The sequence below is a fragment of the Pelodiscus sinensis genome, chromosome 23 (genome assembly GCF_049634645.1).
Source record: "Pelodiscus sinensis isolate JC-2024 chromosome 23, ASM4963464v1, whole genome shotgun sequence".
Lineage (NCBI taxonomy): Eukaryota > Metazoa > Chordata > Testudines > Trionychidae > Pelodiscus > Pelodiscus sinensis.
In genome coordinates, this window is record NC_134733.1 from 23,617,850 (window position 1) to 23,639,186 (window position 21,337).

The 21,337-nt window shown below is 51.6% G+C and overlaps 1 protein-coding gene across 11 annotated transcripts in view; it reads left to right on the forward strand.

Annotated features, from left to right (window-relative positions):
* Window positions 1–21,337, forward strand: part of KCNAB2 (potassium voltage-gated channel subfamily A regulatory beta subunit 2) — a 114,482-nt gene that overhangs the window by 18,207 nt on the left and 74,938 nt on the right. For 6 of the 11 annotated variants that reach the window (XM_075906454.1, XM_075906457.1, XM_075906458.1 and 3 more), the window contains exon 2: window positions 12,684–12,805. The exons of 2 other annotated variants lie outside the window; for them this stretch is intronic. The gene's annotated coding sequence lies outside the window, so the exon portion shown is untranslated. Of the gene's footprint in view, window positions 1–8,015; window positions 8,093–12,683; window positions 12,806–21,337 lie in introns of all 11 variants that reach the window. 3 more of the 11 variants (XM_075906455.1, XM_075906461.1, XM_075906453.1) reach the window with 2 other exon arrangements.

Genomic DNA, 21,337 nt, shown 5'->3' on the forward strand with positions numbered 1-21,337 from the left:
GACAGGCTACTGGGCTAGGTGGACCTTTGGTCTGACCCAGGACAGCCATTGTAAGCTCAGGGTCAGGGGTCTCAGTGGACCCCCTTGATTTTCATGTACACCTGCTCCTGGGTGGCCAGGCTGGCAGCTCTCCTGCCCTAGCCGGCCACTTTCCTGTGCCTAGTGCGGAGATCGTGGACGAGGTCCACGATGTCCGCACTAGCCCAGGCGGGTGCCCGCCTCTTGCGGTCCCGGGCAAGCTCCCGGGAGCCGCCAGCCTGGTCCCGGGAAGAGGGGGAGGGCTGGGGGGCATCAAGTGGGTGGCTCGATCCGTGCCAGGTGCAGGGTCTGCTGGCTGGGTGCTGGCAGGCTTGCACCTGGCACGGGCACCGGAGCCAGCCCGTGCCCCTTTAAGGGCTCCGGGGCCGGGAGGGGGGCAGACGAGTTTCCCTGGTGTTGGCCAGAGTGGCCACCAGGGAAAGCTGGGGAGGGCTAGCCTCCCACTAGTTCAAATTAAGGGGCTACACAGCCCTTAATTCTAACTAGCTAGTTCGAACTAGGCTTAATCCTCGTGGAATGAGGATTACCTAGTTCGAACTAAGCGCTCCGTTAGTTCAAATTAAATTCAAACTAACGGAGCGCTAGTGTAGCGCCTATGAAAGTTAGTTCGAACTAACTTTGTAGTGTAGACATACCCTCCCAGATCCTGCACCCTCTCTTAGAGCCCCTCTGTCAGACCAGTATCCTCTCCGGCACCCAGGCCCCCTACTGGACTCTGCAGTCCAACCCTCTGCCCCAGATCACAACCCCCTCCTTCACCCAAACTCCCTCGCAGACTCCACCCCCCTCCTGCACCCCAGTCTCCTACCCCAAGCTCCCTTCTGCACCCAACCTCTGTCCCAGACCCTAAACTCCCTCGGTAGGAATGCGGCCTTTGACCACTTGCCAAAATCTTGGAGTGCCCCCTCCCATTAAAAATTCCTGCCCATCCCTGGCTTAAGGTATGTTGACTCCAAGTACGTTTTTTACATAGCTGGAACTGCGTACTTTAAGCCCACCTTCGGCTATAGTGTAGACCTGGCTTTAATGTAAAGTAGTTATGCCCCTGGCCAGCGTAACCCTCAGTGGAACCAACTTTGGTTGTCCCTGAGCTAGAGAAACCCACAATAGGAAATGCACATTTGAAGGCTGAACTGACGTACGAATATCCGGTCTCTGCAGGGTAACGTGACCCTGCAGCTCACATACTCTTGCTGTTGGAAGTTTAATCCCTCACTGACTGTCCCAGTTAGCTGAACACACTGTCCTGCGCTCTCCCATTGCAAGAAGTGCCAGATGAGACAAAGGAATTGTTTCCTGGTTCTCAGGCAGGGGTATGCATACCTTTGGGGTACCCTGAGATCTTCCAGGGGGTACATCAATTCTTCTGGAGATTTGCCTCATTTTACAACAGGCAAAAAGCACTAGAAAAGTCAGTACAAACAAAAATGTCACATAATTGACTTGTTTATGCTACTCTATGGACTATACACTGATATGTAAGTGCAATATTTGTGTCTCAGTTGATTTATTTTGTAATTGTATGGTTAAAAATGAGAAAGTCGGCAATTTTTCAGTAAGTGCGCTGTGACCCTTCTGTGCTTTTATGTCTGATTTTGTAAGCAAATAGTTTTTAAGTGAGATGAAATTTGAGGGTGCGCCAGGCTAATCGGTCTCCTGAAAGGAGCACAGTAATTTGGAACGGTTGAGAGCCACTGGGATAGTTTATTCAAATCTGCTGTGGGCCAACATGCTGTTGTAAGGTACAGGTGGTATCTGGGAGCAAACCTCCAGCGTCACAAATGAGATCTGAGCCAGGTTCACCAGCTGGTAGAGTGACAGGAGGCATTTTGCTGTTCCGAGTGTCAGACACTGAAGTTCTTCTTGTCTGCAGTGACTCATCTTCAGGATCCGATTTCTGAAATGTAGCTGTCTTCTGTGGGTGTTGGCCTTTGTTGCTTGGTATTTAATATTTGGCACTTAATGCGGTGGTATGTTATCTTCTTCTAACCTCCAGGGGATTTGAGCTTAAAGGAGAAGTGCTCATATATCCAGGAATCCTCATAGAAGCATAGAAATGTAGGGCTGGAAGGGACCTGCAGAGGTCATCTAGTCCGTTCCCTTGCTCTGAGGGAGGATCAGGTGAACCTAGACCACTCCGGACAGCTGTTTGTCCAACCTCCATGAATGGGGATTCCGTGAGCCCCTTAAGTGACTTGTATCAGCTCTTAACCATCTTTACCGTTAGAAAGATTTTCCTGACATCTAACCTGAATCTCCTGCGAAGGACCACTCACCGAAAACCTAGGCCAATATGCCGCTGCACGCATGATGGCAGGTTATATTAGAGGAGGAGGAGTATAATTCGGAAAGTATTACAGTGCCTTTACGTAAGTTAATAGTACGCCTGGAGCTTGAGTGCTCTGCTCATTTTGTTCTCCCCACGCCAAAAGTGAGAGGAAATTAAAAAAAGTTTCAGATGAGGACAGTGGAAGCCTGGAAAGATGTCCTTCTAAGAAGAAATTAAAAGATTAGAACTACAGAGATTGGAGAGGAGGTAAATAAGAAGGGGTATGTCAGAGGTGGGCAAAAATAAAAATGGGTAGAGGAGGTGAATCAATAGTTTCTATTTACCCTTTTTTATAATGGTGGAACAAGGAACACCCAATAAAATATCCTTTTTTAAGTGTTGTGCATTAATCAAAGGGCTGTAATTAATTGGTGGAACCCACTGTCGCAATATATTGTGGAAGCCAAGAGGTTTGCAGGGCTCAAGAAAGTAAGAGCTATAGTCTATACATCAAGTTTCGCCAGTATAGCTCTGTTGGTTAAGCCAGGGGGAGGGCACACCCCTAACTAACAGGTATGCTGACGAAAGCTTTAATGTTGATGCCGTTTTACCAGCAAAAAAAGTGTTTAGGCCAGTACAGCTTACTTGGCTCAAGGAACTGGTGTAATAAAGCCACAGTGGCAACATTAATTCTCTTTTGTCAGCATAAGCTAGGGACGTAAAATCCAGTGTAATTAGTTAACTGGTTAAACGTTATGTTTAACCAGTTAGCCAATTAAATGGGGGGTGGGTAGGCTGGAGTGGCAGGGGGTGGGGTAGCTCCAGCCCCCACCAGTTAGCAACATTTAAAAGGTTAGCCAATCACATCCCTGGCACAAGCTGCATCTCCACTAAGAGAGTTTTCCAGCATAGCTGTGTAGCTTGAACCTCTGTAGTCCAGGACTCTCTGATCCGGCAACATCTGTAGTATTTGTGGGAGAGTGGGTTAAAAGTACCCCCCCCACACACACACACACACCCTGCAGCAGTTACATGCCATCTCTAGGTGGGGGTTTTAACACGAGGGAGCAAAGTGCATTTGGAAAGGAAAGTGTTTTCCAAGTTGTTGTATCTATAACTGTCATACCCCTGTGGCCCGACTGCTGGGAATTATACAGACATGTAGTGAGAGAGAGTCCCTTCCCCAAAGATTGACACACAGAAGGTGGGGAAACAATGGCAGGTAGAGAGGAAGTGACTTGCCCAAGGTCACCAAGTAGATCTGTGGCAGGGCTGGGGACAGAACCAGGTCTCCTGACTACCAGCTCCCACCACCTCTCTGCTGCTGCTGGCATCCCTGCAGTACTGCCGATGCTAAGAAATTTTATTCATCCCCTGCAGACAGATTTTTGAGAAGTGTCCAGAACTCCCTTGAGAAGAGCAGGAGCTGCTGGATGGGAGTGCTTCAGAAATTTTGTGTCTGTGCTGGCCACTGGCTTTAATGTTAAATTAAATTTCCAGCCGTATCAGTTTTATTATCGCTGTGCTGTTACAGTAATAGAGCACAGCTGTTTGTCTGAGGACAAGCATGGTTTAATTATGGGGACGTCTTTCCATTCTCTTCCAAACCACAAGCTCCGAGAAGAACGTTCCAAGCCAGTTAAGAGGTAGCAGGCGCTGCGAGCCAGGATCTTCGTTACAGGCCTCCCTAGAAAAAGAAATGCCCCAGGGTGATCTTGTCACCTGCTCTGAGAGACTGAACAACCTGGAGGGAGGGGGTTTATTCTTGCCAGAAAAGGGCAGGGCCTGTCCACTGCAGTGCCACAATCTGGCTTCTGGTGAAACGGAGAAACGAATCCGTGTTATCACAGTGCACTACTGTGTAGAGAACCCCAGCTGTGACGGGGGGCCCCATTGTTCTAGATGCTGTAGGTACGCATGGCAAGAGGCCGACTCCTCTCCGGGGCTTGCAAACCGAACAGGCAAGACAGACAAACCGTAGGCGGAAACAAATATTATCCCCATTTTACGGATAGCAGAGTCGGGAATTGAATTCAGAGGCTTTGAATTCCAGGGCAAAGCCCTACGAGGTTAGCCAGTGACCCTCCACCTCTCCAGAAGGACCATAGAAGGACATGCTGTGCAGTGTTTGCATCTGTAATTATATAGAGAGGGTAGGGGCATCTTTTCTCTTGTTCTCTCTGCAGTGCCGGGCGTGCTGCAAGGTGCATGTGCCATTGCTCCCAAGCAGTGTTCCATGTGTGGAATAAATGTTATGTGCACCAAGGCATGTGCAAATGTGCACCATCAGGAGAAACAACCCTTCCTGTGGGTACTCTGCTACTTCTAGGTGGCTTTAGAACCTCTCCTGAGCAGCTGCACAAGCATCCAGCTTACAGGGAACATTGCTCCCAAGGCAAATGTTCCTGGGTTCCCTGTAGCCTCTCCCAGCTGGAGGGGTGTCTTCTGCAGTAGGGAGCTCCTGGAGAGATTGGCAAATGTAGTCTGGAAGCCTGGGGCAAAGGAGAACCCAAGCCTCACTGTGTACAGTATCTACAGCTGCCTTGGCCGGAATGGGAGGTGCTTTTCTTAGAGACTTTAAGGAAGTAGCCTCAGGCCAGACAGCTTCCCCCTGCGGGTCCTGCCATTGCTGGTTTGTGCTAGAGCCGATCTCTTAGACCAGGGCTATTCAACACATGGCCTGTAGGCCGCATCCATTTGTTTGCGGCCTGCACTGCGGTTTGGGTTTACGCGGGGCTGAACGTACGGCCCACGGGTGGGAGCCAAAACCAAAAAGCAGCCAATAGAACGGTCTTCTGTTGAGATGCATTTTGGCAGTTAAATTCCTGGACTGTCGTTGCTCATTGAAAGGTCTGTCATACGGGTGGAAATCGGGTCAATATTGCATTGTATTAAAATCGGCAGAACTGACTTAAACGGGGCCTGCGTGTTGTGCAGTCTTGCCTTAATCTTTGTCTTCATGCCCGCCAGTGTGAAAGAAGCTGTTTGCATATATTTGCATGTACATGCAACTACACTTAAGTTGCGGCCCTCGGTGTGTGCTGGGAGGTACCATTGTGGCTCCCCCCGGGGCTTCCAAAGTTGAGTAGCCCTGTCTTAGACAGACATCCCATCTTGGTTTGAAAGACGTCCCGTGATGGAGACTCCCCGGCAGTGCTAAAGCACGGAACCCACACAAGCTTAGCTCGTTCGCTCGCGCTCCAGGGGCGTAGGAACACGAGACCCAGTGAGGCAGAACAGCGCAGCCAGTCTGGTCCCGTGGCGAGCAGGCGTGCATTTTAGTTCAGCCTTTGGGCGAATATGATCAACTCGTCAGAGGCTTGGGCTGGGGAGGGGTAGGCAGCTTGGGTGGGGGGCGAGATACTCCCTCTACTTTTAAGCCTGGTACTTGTCTTACTTAGATGGTAAAAATCAGGCACAGTTTCACAGAATGGAAACTTTTCTCAGGGGCGGGATGACTGGCTCGCTCAACAGGTGATTTCCGCCCTGCCTGTCAGTCAGCAGGCTCCGGCTCACCGCCTTCCTTTCCGGCTGAGGAGACTAGGTCTCTTGTCGCTTTCCTGGCTGAGCTGGCCAGAGGGATCGCTGCAGATATTTTCCCACAGAGACCCTTTGGGTTCATGCCTTATTAAAAAAGAGTATTGGAATCTTGATCCATGTGACCTTCTCTGGTCCTTCCTGTGCTCGGCATTTAGCGGGGACCTGGGTGTTGTAGTTTCTGTTAAGGTCACGGCCCTAAACCCACAAAAGGAACAGAAACTAGAACAACTGATTTTTTCTGTGGCCCAGTGAACCCGACCCAGAACAGGTTCCCCAACCGTGCTGTAAATAAAGAAAACATTGGAACCTTTTGTGTTGGACATAATATTTCACTTCATTTATCAAACTTCATTTTAAATAAACTCCTCCCAAAAAACCCCACCCTCGCGGATATGGCCCCCAACTAAGATACCTCACTCTGCGGGTGCTCTAGCCCCACGGGGAGGGGGGAAGGGACAGGGAGGACAGAGGTTCATGGTTTCCCATAGGCCAGATTTACTTTTCTGGGGTGCCGGAGTTAGTGGATTTTAGGGACCCCCTTAGGCTCTGGCATAGGGCAGGCACTTGCTACATTTCAAAGTGGAAGTGCCCTTATCAACTAATGGAATAGTTGATGGAAATGCTATCAGCTATTCAGTTCGTTGATTAATCTGATTTTAACCTGGCTAGAACAGGGGCCGGCGGGGGACAGCGACCATCTTTTCTGAACCAGTTGCAGCTGGGGAGAACGGTTTAATTTAAATGATTAAACAGATTAAACGTTTTAACTTTCTCGTGTTCGTTTAACAGAAGTTTTGGTTTGTTTGAGAGAGCCCAGGGTAGGGATGTGAAGGGTTAACCGGTAAGCTTACTGGTTCAGGTTAGTTAACCTGCGGGGGCCCAGGCACCCTGCCGGCAGGGTGGAGCGATTCGTCTTCCCCCTCCATCCACCCTCCCCTTTACTCGGCTAACCATTTAAACTATATGTTTACCCTGTTAGCCACTTCAATGGGATTTTATGTCCCTAGCCCAAGGAGGTTAATGCATGCAGGGTGGGCTAGCAGGTAAAGAAAGGGAGGGGGAGCTGGGATGCCTGGGTTTTCTTCCTGGCCCTGCTGGTGTATTCATTGCCGTGGGCAAGTCGTGTGCCCTCTCGGTGTCTCCACCTGAAAATTGGGCGTAGGGTCTCGGAACGGCTTGGAGAGGCTGGGCTGAAAGGCTCGGCAGAGTCTGAAAAATGGTTCTGTCCTCCCTCACCATTCCTGCAAGTAAAGTCACTTCACCCCGGCAGCGTGACACTGACACACCTCAACTGCTTCTGAATTGGGAGTAAAATTAAAACCGGGTGAGTTGTGTTTGTGTTAGTCTTGCTCTCCCTCTGGTGTTGGGCGCTTGTCAGTAGATCCGGTGGCTGGGACCCCCCCTGGGCGCTTGTCAGTAGGTCTGGGTGCTGGGACCCCCCCGGGCGCTTGTCAGTAGGTCCAGGTGCTGGGACCCACCCCAAGGTGCTGTTCTCTCCCGGCTGCTGGACTTGGTGTGATCTAGCATTCAGTTAGGTGAGCCTCAGTTCACTGTGCATATCGCCCGCTTTGCCAGCTCTGCAGAGCCCGGCGTGAGACCTGCATTGCACTGGAAGTAACAACGCAGAGGAGACGGTGCAAAAAGCAGCCTGCGTGAGAGCCAGAAATGGAACAGTGTTCTAGTGAATTGCTGGCCCTGCTCGGCTGCAGCACTGACACAGTTAACACCAATCCCTTCCCATGCCAACAGCCCCGCTGTGGTGGCGCATTAACCGCGGACTCACGAAGCAATGCTGTGTTCCGATCCAGAGGCTGAGGCACTTGTAGGCGCATATTGGCTGGCAGAAACTTGCCGAGTCAGGGTTTGAGACCAGCATACGAGATTTTTTGCTGCAGTAATAGCAGTGGGCTTTATTTCCTTCTGCCTGCTCTCTGTTAAATGGATTTCTGCCTGGCCATGAGACTAGACTAATCGGCTTATTTTTTGCGAGGGGGAAGTGAAAGGGAATGGGGTAAAAAAAAAAAAAAAAAAACCTCCTGTATTTGTATCCAGCTGACTTGGTTGCTCATGGTCCCAGTGGATTGTTACTTTCACACTGTCTTCTGGGTTCTTTAGAACCTCCTTCCCTCCTTCTCAGGTGGGGTTTAGTTGATTTTTTTTTTTCCAGTTGCACATCTTCGTTCCTGGAAAGAATCCATTCAGAGCCTGAGTGGGACTTTTTGTGTCCTCTGATCGAAAGACCAGGTAGGTGCATGGCTTTGAGGTGATCCCCTTTGGAAAGGTCTCCTATGAACATCATTGTACCTTTTCATTTGTACTTCTCTAGCAGATGCGTTCCAGCAGGGAGCCTAACTGGGAGATTTAAAAAAAAAAAAAAGTGACACGTATTTCCCCAGCTGCACATCAAGGAATGTCTGTGCTCTGTTGCGTAATGGGCAGTGCTGCGTCCGCGCTCCGATTCTTGTCACTTTTAAACGTCGCTATAAAAACCCCTTCTTTGAAATGTGCTAGCCGAGTGTGGCATTTGATAATGGTTCGGGAGGTTCACAGTGACGGTTGCTTACGCTTTTAGAGCGCATAAAAACATCAAGTGGCAAGTTGTTGTAAATGAAATACCTAAATATAGAAGGTGGAGCTGGGCACGACTTTATTTTGGGGGGTGGATTGTGAGCCATAGACATTTCCACAGCAGCTCATGAATGGACAGAAGCCAAGAGTCCAGTGTAGAAGAAGATTTTAAACTGGGTAATGCAGGGCAAGACATTTTACCTCATCCTGTAACCAAGAACTGCTCCGGTGTAGCGGGGGGAATGGTAGACAGGTGGCTCTGTGGCTTGGAGGCGTCGGCTAGCCGGTGGGAGAAGTTGGACTGGCTGAGGTGAGGAGGCTGCGATGGAGGCGAGTCTCCAGTCAGGCTCTCTGTGGCTAACCCACGTTGCTTGGGGTGGGAAAGTGCAGGAACCGTGGCTGTTCTGCCCTGCATCACACCCTCCGATCCAAGCGCTGTTCCTGGACGGTGTCTTTTCTCGCCGACAGGCGCGTTTGCGACGCCTCGGTCCTCGCGGGGCGGCTGGTTGTGACACACGCGGCTGGATCGGAACGCGGGTTAGATTACCTTGCTGAATGGGAGGCGCCAGTTCAGTGAACCCATGGGACCGGCTCCTGGCTCAAGGCAATGCGCTACAGGGCCTGGAGGAGGGCTGCGGGCTTGGCCGTGTGTCCACAGTAGGACTGATGGAGCTCACCCAGGGAATTAACCCTTCACGCTGCAGCCTGGCTCTGCCATGGAGTAGGGATGTTAATGGGTCACCGGTTACCTAAGACCCGGGGAGTGACCCCCCACAGGCAGAGGGCTGCTCCAGCACCACCGGGCCCCCATGCGGGGCCAGAAGCAGCTGGACTGGGGCAGCAACTGCCTGTGCGGGCGGGAGGAGGGGGGCGCTCCAACCCAGCTGGTCTGGAGCAGCCTGCCTGCCTGCCTGCCCCCATTTAATCCGATCGCTGGTTAAACGTTAGGTTTACCCGGTTAACTAATTAAATGGGTTTTGCATCCCTCCTTGGAGGGCTGTGTGTTTCCGTGGCGTGGCTGCTTTTGGGCCCGGCTTTGAGAGAGGGCTCATGGAAAAGAACCTACGCCCCGGGCTGAAAATGTGGTGCAAGAACAGGTCCCGCCCCAGCTGGGCTCAACACGCGGCGCTGCCGAGGAAAGCCTGGCCTGGACGTATTGACGTGCGGGGGGGGGGGGGCGTGATTGGAGCTCCCAGGCAAGGGGTTCCTTTCCCTTGTCGTCTCCTTCTTTCCCCCTGCCCCCAGACTGAGCGTGGGCATGTCCTGCGTGTCCGCATTACACACCTGTGTCTGGCTCCTCTTTTGCTGCAGCGAAGTCTCTGTGTGTTGCTCCTGGCTCTGATTCCTAACTCCTCTCTCCCCAAATCATTCCCCACGGCAGCCTTACAGTACCCTCTCTCCTCCCTTCCCTCCCCCCCGAAGAGGAGGTCCTGCCCTTCTTGGACTGGGCATCCTGGGCCGGGGGGCACGCCTGTGTCTGGGGTGATCACTGCTAAGCCAGCCGGGGGCTGTGTGGTTTATTCTCTCTCCGGTTTTGGCTGGGGCAGTAGGGACAGTGTTCCTGAAGGTATCGGCTAGGCTGCTGCACCTTCCCGATGGCAGGAGCCTACTAGCTCCGGTGGAAGAACTGGCAGGGCATTGTGCCGCGCAGCCAGGGGTCAGGGGCACATCCCCACTGTCTCTCTCCTGCCTCCCCCGGAGGCGTCTCTCTCTCTCTCTCTCTCTCTGGGCTCCATTTAATGAGCTGGCTGCCCCAAAAGGACAGCAAGCCATGGGGCAAGCGGACCCTACGTCCTGCCCACTCCCTCTGCCACTGTTCTGGCTCCAGCTACCAAATGCCCTGCCCCGTGCCAGTTGGAGGGAGTTCCCAGAGCAGGGGGTCCGATGGCCGATGCCTGGCTGGCAGCTGCCTCCACCTGTGGCTTGTGTGCAGCTCAGGGAGGGACATGGTCCAGCTTCCAAGCCACTGGGAGTTTCACAGATCAGATCTGCCCCCAATTTTGAGCCTTTTCTCTTCCCCCCCCCCCCCCCCCGCTGCCCCCAGACGGGGGAGGAGAGATCTGGGGAGTCTCAGCGCCCTGCATTTATATTTGGCATTGTGCTTATTGGAAGCCCCTCACCGTGTCTTACGGGAGGGGAATACAGTGATCTGCACACCTAATGCCTCCAGCAATGGGTCTCCTGCAGCTCGGGGCGATTGCATGACGCCTGTCAGCAGCAGGGCTGGCAGGTGGGGTGCTGATGCCACCCTGTGCTCCTGGATAGCGCACTGGGGGCACTAACTCCTCCTGATGCGCCGTGCCCAAGAGGCGGGCCCGCGAGGATGCTGTGCCGGCCGCTGGAGCAAGCCCCAGTGTGAATTCCCAGGATGGGGTCTCGATGGCAGACACCCGGCCTGTGGCTTGCGAACAGCTCATGTTCCAGCTTCCAAGCCATGGAGAGTGTCACAGGTCAGCCCTGTGAACATGCTCAGGGTTCCAGTGTCGCACGGACACCCAGAGGGTCCCCGTGTAACAAGCAGCCCACTGGAGTCTGCACCGGAATCGATGTCAGGGGCCCCTCATCACGCAGCGTGTGGCAGGCGCGAGGTGGGTGACGCAGGTACGGGCAACATTGGGGCGGGCAATAACATGGCAGTGGCTCACGAAGGGTAGCCCCTGCCAGGCCAGCACCTCTGTATTTTCCTGCATGGCCGCAGGAGCTGGCGATCGCAACTCCCGTTGGCTGCAAGCAGCAATCTGCGGCCAATGGGAGCGGCGATCGCTGGTACCTGCGGCCATGCAGGGAAATTATAGCAATGGGGGCCTGCCAGGAGCTAACCCTGGTGGACCATCTCCGGGCTGGGATTTGCCTACCCCTGGCTAACATAGACAACTGCAACAAAATAGCCGTGCAATCAAGAAGGTGAACCTCTCTAATCCGGCACTCTCTGGTCTGCCAACCTCCATAGTCCGGCATGATTGCAGTTAGCAGGATGTCAACTTCTCATTGGTTGTAGCCAAGTTTCCCACGGTCCCGTAAAGCTTGTTTACAGCCACCAATCCTGGCTCTCGGTGTTCTGTCCTGTTAGCTAGCTCTAATTCACCCTGAAATGTCTCCTAAGAGCCCAGGAAGCAGTGGCAGTGTTGGTAACGCTGCTAGACAATATTGACCTCCCCTCCTTCGGAAAATTCTCTGGTTCAGCACCAGTCAGATCCCGAGAGTGCTGGACTAGAGAGGTTCAACCTGTGGAATCTCCAAACCTCTTGTGCTGCTTGGTTGGGCCTGTGGTCCTAGGTGCATACGGGGGCTGGAAGTCTTTCAGAATAGCTGGTGATGCTGGACCAGCTGACATGACCTATGGGCTCTGGTTTGGGTGACCTGGCGGGACCCCCTAGCTGCAGAGCTCTGTGGCAGAAGTTCTTGTGCTGAGATTCATTTATGGCAGATACGTTGCAGGGTCCCCCTCATCCCCCCGTCTTCTGGGGCAAGTTTCAAGATTTCCCGGTTTTGGAACCGTCTTTTTGGCCCAAGGGCTAACGTTGACCAATTGACCCCTGGATTACTTAGGGCTGGAATTGCAGCAAAGTTGCTTTTCAATTGGAAAAATCCTAAACCGCGGGCAAGAGCACGAAGGGTTCAATGCAAGGAGTTCTCATACTCCCCGGATCTCAGAGGGAAATGAAACGCTGCTACTTTGGCTCCTGCATGGAGGCTTTTGTGCGTGGTGTCCTTGCACAGTGCTCTTGTCCAGCAGGTTCATAAACCATTTTCTAGGCCAATCATTTCTGCATGTTCATCTGGACGTAGCAGGTGTGTGGGCGGAGGGGTTTGCACGGCCTCGGGGTGATTGGATTAACCAGTGCAAAGTCCTTCCTGTGGGCGCAGGATCTGACTGTATTTCATGGGAACTTACCTTCCTTTCCCCGTGCCTCAGTTTCCCCTTCTATAGCTCCAGGCTAGCTGTAGACTGCCACGATCCATCATAGTTGGAGACTCCAGGCTGTGTGGGGCATCCGTGCCAATCTAGACGCTCTTTTGCGGAAATACTTTTAACGGAAAAACTTTTCCATTAAAAGTATTTCCGCAAAATCATGCCAGTCTAGACGCAGCCATCTTGTTTAACTGGTTAACCCATTACATGGGATTTTACATCCCTGCCTCTAAAGCTCAATTGGCAAAGGCAAGAGGAATCGGTGTAGGGCGACCCCCAAGGCCCATGGGGGGGGGCGCTATCCTGCTGCCGGGAGTAGCTGACGGAGCTTCCGTTTTCTGTTTCTGTCCCCAGAGATGCTCGTCTTAGCCTCTCGGTGCCGTTCAGGCGCGACGTGCACAGCAGGGGTGGCTCAGCATAGCTCGGCTCACTGACTAGCTGCATCGGATCCGCTCCCCCGTTTCTCAGCAAGACAGGTCAGTCGCATTGTGCGGGGTGACAGCATGGGGTAGCACAGGAGATGTGAGGGACCCCAGTACACGGGGAGGCACGGAGCCCCGTCAGCCCCCGAGAAACAAACCAGGCCTTCTCCTCTTTGGGGTGCGATGCTGCGAGAGCCCGTGTCTGGGGGGAAGAGAATGCACCATGCAGGCTTGCGTCAGGAATTGAGGGTGAATTCTGTGGGCAGTGTCAGTCTCGTGTGGTGTTTGTGAATGTCTGTCGGGCCCTGGTTAAAGTTTTCACACGAGAACTGAGCTTGAAAGCTTTCTTCAGGAGAGCGTTCTCTGCTCTCTCCTCGCTCCCCCACCCGTTACTGCCCGGAGTTGTCCCTGCTAAGCCCGTTCCCCTTTCCTCCAGGCTTTATTTTCCGGAGAATAACGTCTAGACTGGCGCTTTTCTCCGGCTTTTCCCCAAGCCGGAAAAAAGCAGCAGCCATGTTAATGCAAATGCCGCGGGGGATATTTAAATCCCCTGCGGATTTGCCTATTCCAACGTGCTACATTAGCATCCCTTTTCCGGAAGGGATGCCAGTGTAGACGTAGCCTTTGTGTGAAGATCTAAACGGTGCCTGTCTCTGTTCCTCGCTCTCTTAGAGACCTGTATGGTAGAGTATTTGAACGAAGCAGCTCTGTCCTGCTGTGCTCTGAAGGCGCGTCTACACAGCAGGGCTTAACTCGAAATAAGCTCCGCAAATTGAGCTACGTCAATTGTGTAGCTTATTTCGAAATAGCTTATTTCGAGTTTTAGCGCTGTCGGCACAGCACTTATTTCGGAATCAAGCACTCGTCCTCCAACTTCCCTTCCTCCTTGTACAGTGAGGGTTCCAGGAGTCGGAGTAAGACATCCTCCAGCTTGACAGTATTTCGACATTATGTCAAAATAACTGCCGGCTATGTAGATGCAGACTATGTTATTTCGAAATAACGTTGCTGTGTAGACGTACCCTAACTTTTTAATCCACCCACTTGGTGTCTATGTATCTAGCATACAGGCCCTTTTGGACTGGGCTGGTTCCTATATAAACATCACATTTATCTGATTAACTAATTAAACAGGATTTTACATCCCTAGTTCAGATACTTTTAATTGAACTAGAAAAATGGATTGTTTCTCTCGAAGTAAAAAGTTTTGATTTCTGAAACACCATTTCATTCACAAATCAGAACAAACATTATGGTTGTTCTTTCAAAAGTTCCCAACTGTACTTTGACATAATATAGCTTTGAAGCTTTACTGTGCAGAAGCAAAATGGTGCTTTCCCTTTGTTTTTAGTCGTTTACGTTGAACACAGCATTGTACTGTATTTTTCTTTTTTCTCCGCTTCTTCCTTTCTTTTTCTTTTTTCTTTTTTTTCTGCCTTTTTTTTCTGCTTTTTCTTTTTCTTTTTCTTTCTTGTCTCTGCATGCTTCTGGTTCCAAAGTTGCTATGTGGTTGACCGGTCAGTTTGGAATTCTGAGGCTCTCCTGTATTTTTTTTTCTCCAAAAAAATGTGACAAACCTGTGTCCGCTTTCTGTAAAGATTCCCTCACCTCTTCTCCACCAGGGTTTTTGGACACATCCCTGTGCATATAAACAGCTTTCCCTGTATTTCCATGCATTAGCCCAGAGAAGTTAATATGGTAACTCGAACTCTGATGGATTTTCTGCTAAGCCCTTTAGACTGATGAAACTGAAACTGGTTCTAATGGTTTTAAGCAGGCTGCAGAGAAATATAAAATGACTGGGGCAGAAGAGATGAGCAATTTCTGGCAGTCATTTTGATCTACAGGGAACCTTGAGTCACGTATAAAAATAAAGGAAAACTACAATCTGTCTTTGAGAGAGCAGAGACCCCAGCATGCTAGACCGATGGGAGCAGCTGGGGGCATTGTTCAGAGAGAACGACTTTTAGGGAAAATAATTGAAATAACGCATGATGTTATTTTTAGAAGGAAAGATGGGCATGAAAGAACATGGGGCTAAACAAATGTGCCGTCTGCTGCCGGACATGGGCAGGAATGCTGATTTAAATTGCCGCTAAAGCTCGTTTGAGGTCTTTGAGACTGGCTGGAGGTGTCTGAACCCTGGCTGGAAAATAAATTCCCTCCAAATCAAAGTTACACTTTGGGTCTGCTCGTCTTCTGATGTTGGGGGACTCTTTTAGGTGACTCGACTGGGCTTTGCATCTGGCCCCAAGTTCAAGGCCAGGTACAAAGAGCTGAGGTTTTAAAATGGTGTCATGAAAATAGAGGGCTTTTTTCCACGACTGGTGGATGGAAGTGTGGCCTGCTGTCTGAGGGTTGGACAGGGACCTGTCTGGAGCTGTGCACTTGTGCAGCTGCTCAGGAGAGATTCAAATGCTGCCCAGCTGATTTAGCAGAGCACCCCAGTTGTGTGTAATGGTGGTGCACACCCACAGATGTGTTGGTGCACAGAAAATTTATTCTGCACATGGATGGGAAAGAAGAGAGAGAGAACGTTGGTCTGGAGATTCTTTGAGCAACAGAGTAGGTGGACGTTAGTTACTAGAAAACCAGTTGGCTATACAGTCTGTTTATCACATGCTGCAGTTTCTATATCAAAAAAGTGGAAATAATTACAGGTAAGTAATAAGAAACGAATGTGCATGCTGTCACCAAATGCCGAGTTTAAAAGGAATATAAAATTGGTGTATTGTGACTTGTTGTCTCCTATCTCCTTTAAAGCAGCAGGCAGCAAACTGAGATTACAAGGTAACCAACCAGGCTGACTCCTGCATGCGTAAAAAGACACCATTAACTTACAAACGGACAATGGCCTGTACCAGATGTTTCAGAGGAAAGTTTAAGAACCCCGACCTTTGTCATTTATGGGATAATCTATGCCGCCCACACACATTGTCTCACCCAAGTCTCTAAACCTCACGCATCAGAGCTATTTTAACGATCAACGTCCCTTCTAAAATTTCTGTTCGCAAATAACTATGAATACCTGGGCATTCTTGTTATCCCTTCTTGAATCTTCCCAAGTTTTGGCTTCAGTGACATGAAGGGTCAGTGAGTTCCCCGGGTTAATTTCGCATTGCATGAAAAGCTATTTCCTCATATCATTGTACCGTTTTCAAATTGGCTCTGTTTTAATTTCATGGAGTATCCCTGTGTTCCTGTGCTGCGAAACAGGGGAAACAGAACTTCAATTATTTATATATTGACCTCCCTCATGCATTTCCTTTCCAAGGTAAACAGTCCCAATCTTGTCCATTCATTTTCCTCATGTAAGCTTTTTTTCATGGTCTTAATCGTTATCCGTGCCCTTCTCTGAGCTCCCTGTGCAGTTTGAGATGGGGTGATGGGTACTTCACCTGCTTTTCCAGATGTCTGAACGCTCAATTCCGGTAACTGAAAGAGACCAGAGAGAAAAATTCTTCAGTCTGTTTGCTTTGTGCATTTGACAGCACGTTGTACAGCCAGTTTCCCCATTTCCCCTCTGTCCTGCAGTGTTTCCTGGCATGTGGGCCAAATTCGTCTCATGTATACGAGTGTGTCTCTTCTTGTTTCACTGGCTTCATTGAGAGGAATATGGATTTACAGGAGTGCTCCTGCAAGAGGATTGGGCCTGTCTTGTGGGTCTTTCACTCAGCAAAACAGGGAGGAAGGAAACAGTTAGAGAGAGGAACACACCATAAACCCACAGCACGTGGCCGGGGGACGGAAAGACGTGGGCAGCATCTGAAACGCCTTTGCACTGAGCTGGCTCGGTTTCCCATCGACAGCGCTCCTTTGGAACGCTCATTTGCCAGCCTGCACCCGGTGGTGCGAGACCCTTTGCTGCATTACTTGTGAAAATAACCAAAATAGCCTGGGATGGGAATCGCTTACGTAACTCCGAGGTGGGGGAGACCGGAAGGCACAGGAAGGAAGCGGGTGGTGCAGTCAGCTGCACTCACGACAGTGTTTAACTGGAGGGTGAGTTGCACTGGAGCAAGCTGTGCAGTTTCTGCAGCAAGTCTAACCCTCCTACCCCCATTCGGGTGACAGTGCTCTGATTAGGGATGTAAGCAACTAGCCAAGTAGTTGACTACCTGATAATCGTAGTGACTACTCGTGCCTTGCCCCGCTGCCTCTGTATCAGAGGCAGCAAGGAGAGCGGGGAAGCAGGAGCCAGTGCTGCAGGGAGCCGCCTTAAAAGCCAGTTCCGCACAACACTATCTGCGGGGCGAGGGGAGAGGGCAGGGGAGGGAGAGGCACAGCCGTCCTGGAGCTGGCGCGAGCTGGGACTGCTTAGTTCCAGCTCATGGCAGCTCGAGGAGCTACCCCGCTGCAGCTCTGAAGTTTAAATGTAGCAGGAGCCGGGCTGCCCTGCACGCTCCGCTCCTACTACATTTAAGCTGCAAAGCCACAGTGGGAGTAGCAAGTGCCCCCCCCTTATCGACTAATCGAGTAGTGGATGGAAATTCTATTGACTACTCGATTAGCTAATTAGCGGCTACTTACCAACCTTAACTCTAATGCTCTTTCTGCCATACCGGGCAGTGTGCTGAACTGGGGATGTGGGGGCGGAGAGGCCTCATTTAAAGGATGTTAGGGGATTGGAATCTGCCTGCGATAGAAGCAACGGGGAACAAGAAACGTCCCAGCATAGTCAGGATTACACTGAGGCTGGCGAAGCTGGAGGATTCCCTCCTCCCCAGCCTGAAAGTCCCTCTCCCTGACACCGAGCGAGAGTTGTCAAGGCTTTGAGCTAAAAATCGGTGCAGGAAGTAGGCCGTCCATCTCCCTCATGTTTTAATTACAAGCAGCGTCTCTTGCCGAGGCTCTCCCAGTGGCTTTGCTTGGCGCCGTACACCGCTGTAGCTCTCCCCAGAAATTTCCTTGAAATTGCTCCTTGGCTGAGCCTTTGTTAATCTTTTGGTGCAGCAAATCACTTTGTGTAATCTGGATGGGATGGAGAGACGTTGCGTCGGCTTGTGTAACAGCAGGCCGGCTTGGAATTTCTCTTCAGTGGGAAGAGCAGACTCCTCCCCTCCTACCTATTCTTGTCCCCAGCATAGCAACAACATTGCAGCTCGCTCGCTGCTTTTAAAGTGCAGTGCTGAAAATAAGAGACGTTTCCGTGCCGCGGGGCTGGTAATATGACGTGACGGTGCATTTCCTGACTTACAGTAATACGGAGTCAAACCTAGGAGATGTTTCAGTGAAGTGCTAGTTCGTTTTTTGGGGGGGAGGGGTGGGGGTTGAAATGTTTAGGCTGATGTTTATGGAAAATTTTAAATAACGGTGCATCCTGTCGCTTGCTAGCTTTCCACCTTGAATGCGGCAGCTGGACAGTTCAGTAGGGCGCTCTCGTCTAATTGTACAGGTGGAACCTTTCTACTCCGGCACTCGCTGGCGTGACGACATCCGTGGTTGGGCATGATGGTAGCTAGCCAGATGTCCACTTAGCATGGGTGTGGTCAAGTTTCCCGCGGCTCCATAAAGTTTCCTGCGGCCACTCCTGGCTCTCAGTGCTCTGGGCTGTTATTTAGCTCTAATTTATCCCAGTGTCTTCTGAGAGCCCAGCAAGCAGTGGAAGTGTTGGTGATGCTGCTAGACAATACTGACCTCCCGTGGTCCTGCAAATTCCCTGGTTCGGCACCAGCCAGGTCCCGAGGGTGCCGGACTGGAGAGGTTCAACCTGTGGTTTGGTTTTTATGGCAAACCATTCCCAAAAGTGGTCATACAATGAAACTAAAATCCTGTTGTGAACCAAAGACAGCATCGCCTGTTCAATCCCCCAGTAGCTCAAGCAGCTCTGAAACGAGCCAGCCACCAGCTATGTCGTTATTGTCACCCTCTCGTTTGCTGGCATGGAAATCACAAGAACATCGCTGCCTCAACTGAATGGTAAAGGAATGGAAGAGCCCTGCCTGGAGACTGCCCAGACATTCCTCGCGCTTCATTCCAGCCCGCGGCCCCTTGCCGTATGGGTGCTCCCCGTTGTCTGGGGCTCCTTGACTGAGAACGCGCGGTTGGGTTGGCCTACCTTGGGCCAGCCCCAGTCGGATCCCACCCTCTCGGCAGGCAGCCGCTTAGCCCTCTGCGGTTCATACCCCTCGCACACAGGAGAGTTTTGCACATTGAGGAAACAGAACGACTATTTTCATGCAAAGAGAAAAGCAGCGTTCGAGGCCCAGAAGTTCCAGGCAGGCGTCCGCCTTCCCCCAGCGCTTCATAGCCACGAGGCCGTCCAAAGTCTTGTCCCTGCCAACCAACCTGCGTGTAGGCTTGACCTGAAGCAAGGGGGTCCAAACTTGCGGTGAGATGCTAGCTGGCTGTGAGATGCTTTGTGTATCTGACAGTCTGCAGGTCTGGCTGCTCGCAGCTCCCAGTGGCTGTGGTTTGGGCCCTGCCCTCACGACTTCCCGCAGCTCCCATTGGCCGGGAATGGTGCATGCAGCCAATGGGAGCCATGAGCGGCCATGTCTGCGGACATTCAGATACAAAAGGTGCCTCGCGGCCAGCTAGCGGCTCACCCTTACAAGCCAGGCCCCGCAGTTTGAAAACCCCTGGTTAAACCTCTCCGGGGGGGGTGTCAATCTGGGGTCCCCCACCCCAGAGCTGCTGTAATGCTTGGAGCCAGCCGGTGCTGCCTTGCCCTTTGGGGACAGGGAAGTGGGCTGGGTGACAGCTGCTTGGCTCGGGGACAGACGGGCAGCGTTCCCCTCGGGACGCTCTCCTCGGCAGCATCCCTTCCGTCTCTCCGTTGTCCAGCAGCCCTCGTGTTCCCAGAGGAGCTGAACGCCTCGTGCCTCTCTCGCGGCAGTCGGCAGGCCCTGCCAGCTGGGTACCACATTCCCCCAGGTCCCTGCATTGAGACCGCAGCCTGCACCTGCCTGCTGAGCTCCTCACATGGTACAGGGAATCCCGGTGGTGCACAGGACTCCACTTGACACGTGTTTCTACTTGCCTGTGCTGGCTCCTCTGGGTGGTTATCCCTAAGGCAGAGTCCTGGCACGCTGCCCCATTTCACCGTCCCAGAGAGGTCAGTCGTGGGCGGTAAGTGTGCGACTCTGATGCTCACAGTTGCCGTGTGGCTGGCTGTATGTGGTTTGGTACATGGTGGTGGGTCCTCCAGGCAGGCTTGGGAGAGAGTGGCAGGGCCTGAGTTAAGTTTTCTCTGCTGTGTCTCCCCAAAGACAGACACTTGGCGTCACCCCTTCGCTCACATTGCGTTTTGCGCTAGGAATTTTGTCTTTCTAAGGTATCTGTCCAGCTCCCGCGCACCACAGTATTTGGACATCTTGCAATCTGTGGTGCATTTATCTTCATGACATCACTGGCTATGCAGGGCAGTGCCAGTATTGTCATGCTATAGGCGGGGAATCAGGCACAGAGAGATCGAGTGACTTGCCCAAGGACACACAGCAAATCTGTGTCAGAGCAGGGACTTGAACCCAGGCCTCTTGAGCTGTAGGATGATGCCTTCCTGTCTGGTAACAAAATATGCATGAAGCTTTTCCATTTGTCATTTATTCCTCCAAATGCCTGCCCTCTTGTAGTGCTTGTGTCAATTGTTCACTCTTTGCTTGTGATCATAGAATCATAGAACTGGAAGAGACCTCAGAATGGCATCAAGTCCAGCCCCCTGCTCTAGGCAGGAGCAATTCCAACTAAATCAACCCGACCAGGGCTTTGTCAAGCCGAGACTTAAACACCTCTAGGGATGGAGACTCCCCTACTTCCCTAGGGAACCCAGCCCAGTGCTTCACCACCCTCCTAGTGAAATAGTTTTTCCTAATATCCAACCTGGACCTCTCCCACCACAACTTGAGACCATTGCTCCTTCTTCTGCCACCCGTCACTACTGAGAACAGCCTCTCTCCAGCCTCTTTGGAACCTCCCTTCAGGCAGTTGAAGGCTGCTCTCAAATCCCCCCTCACTCTTCGCTTCTGCAGACTAAACAGACCCAAGTCCCTCAGCCTCTCCTCATAAGTCATATGCTCCAGCCCCCTAATCATTTTGGTTGCCCTCTGCTGGACACTCTCCAGTGCGTCCACATCCTTTTTGTAGTGGGGAGCCCAGAACTGGACACAATACTCCAGATGTGGCTTCACCAAAGCCGAATAAAGGGGAATGATGACATCTCTGGATCTGCTGGCAATGCTCCTCTTAATGCAGCCTAATACGCCATTAGCCTTCCTGGCTGCAAGGGCGCACTGTTGACTCATCTCCAGCTTCTCATCCACTGTAACCCCCAGGTCCTTTTCTGCAGAACTACTACTTAACCGGTTGGTCCCCAGCTTGTAACAATGCTTGGGATTCTTCCGTCCCAAGTGCAGGACTCGACACTTGTCCTTGTTGAACCTCATCAGATTTCTTGTGGCCCAGTCCTCCAATTTGTCTAAGTCATTCTGTACCCTATCTCTGCCCTTAAGCGTATCTACCTCTCCCCCCAGCTTAGTGTCATCCACAAACTTGCTGAGGGTGCAATCTATCCCCTCATCCAGGTCATTAATAAAGCTATTGAACAAAACCGGTCCTAGAACCGAACCTTGGGGCACTCCGCTAGAA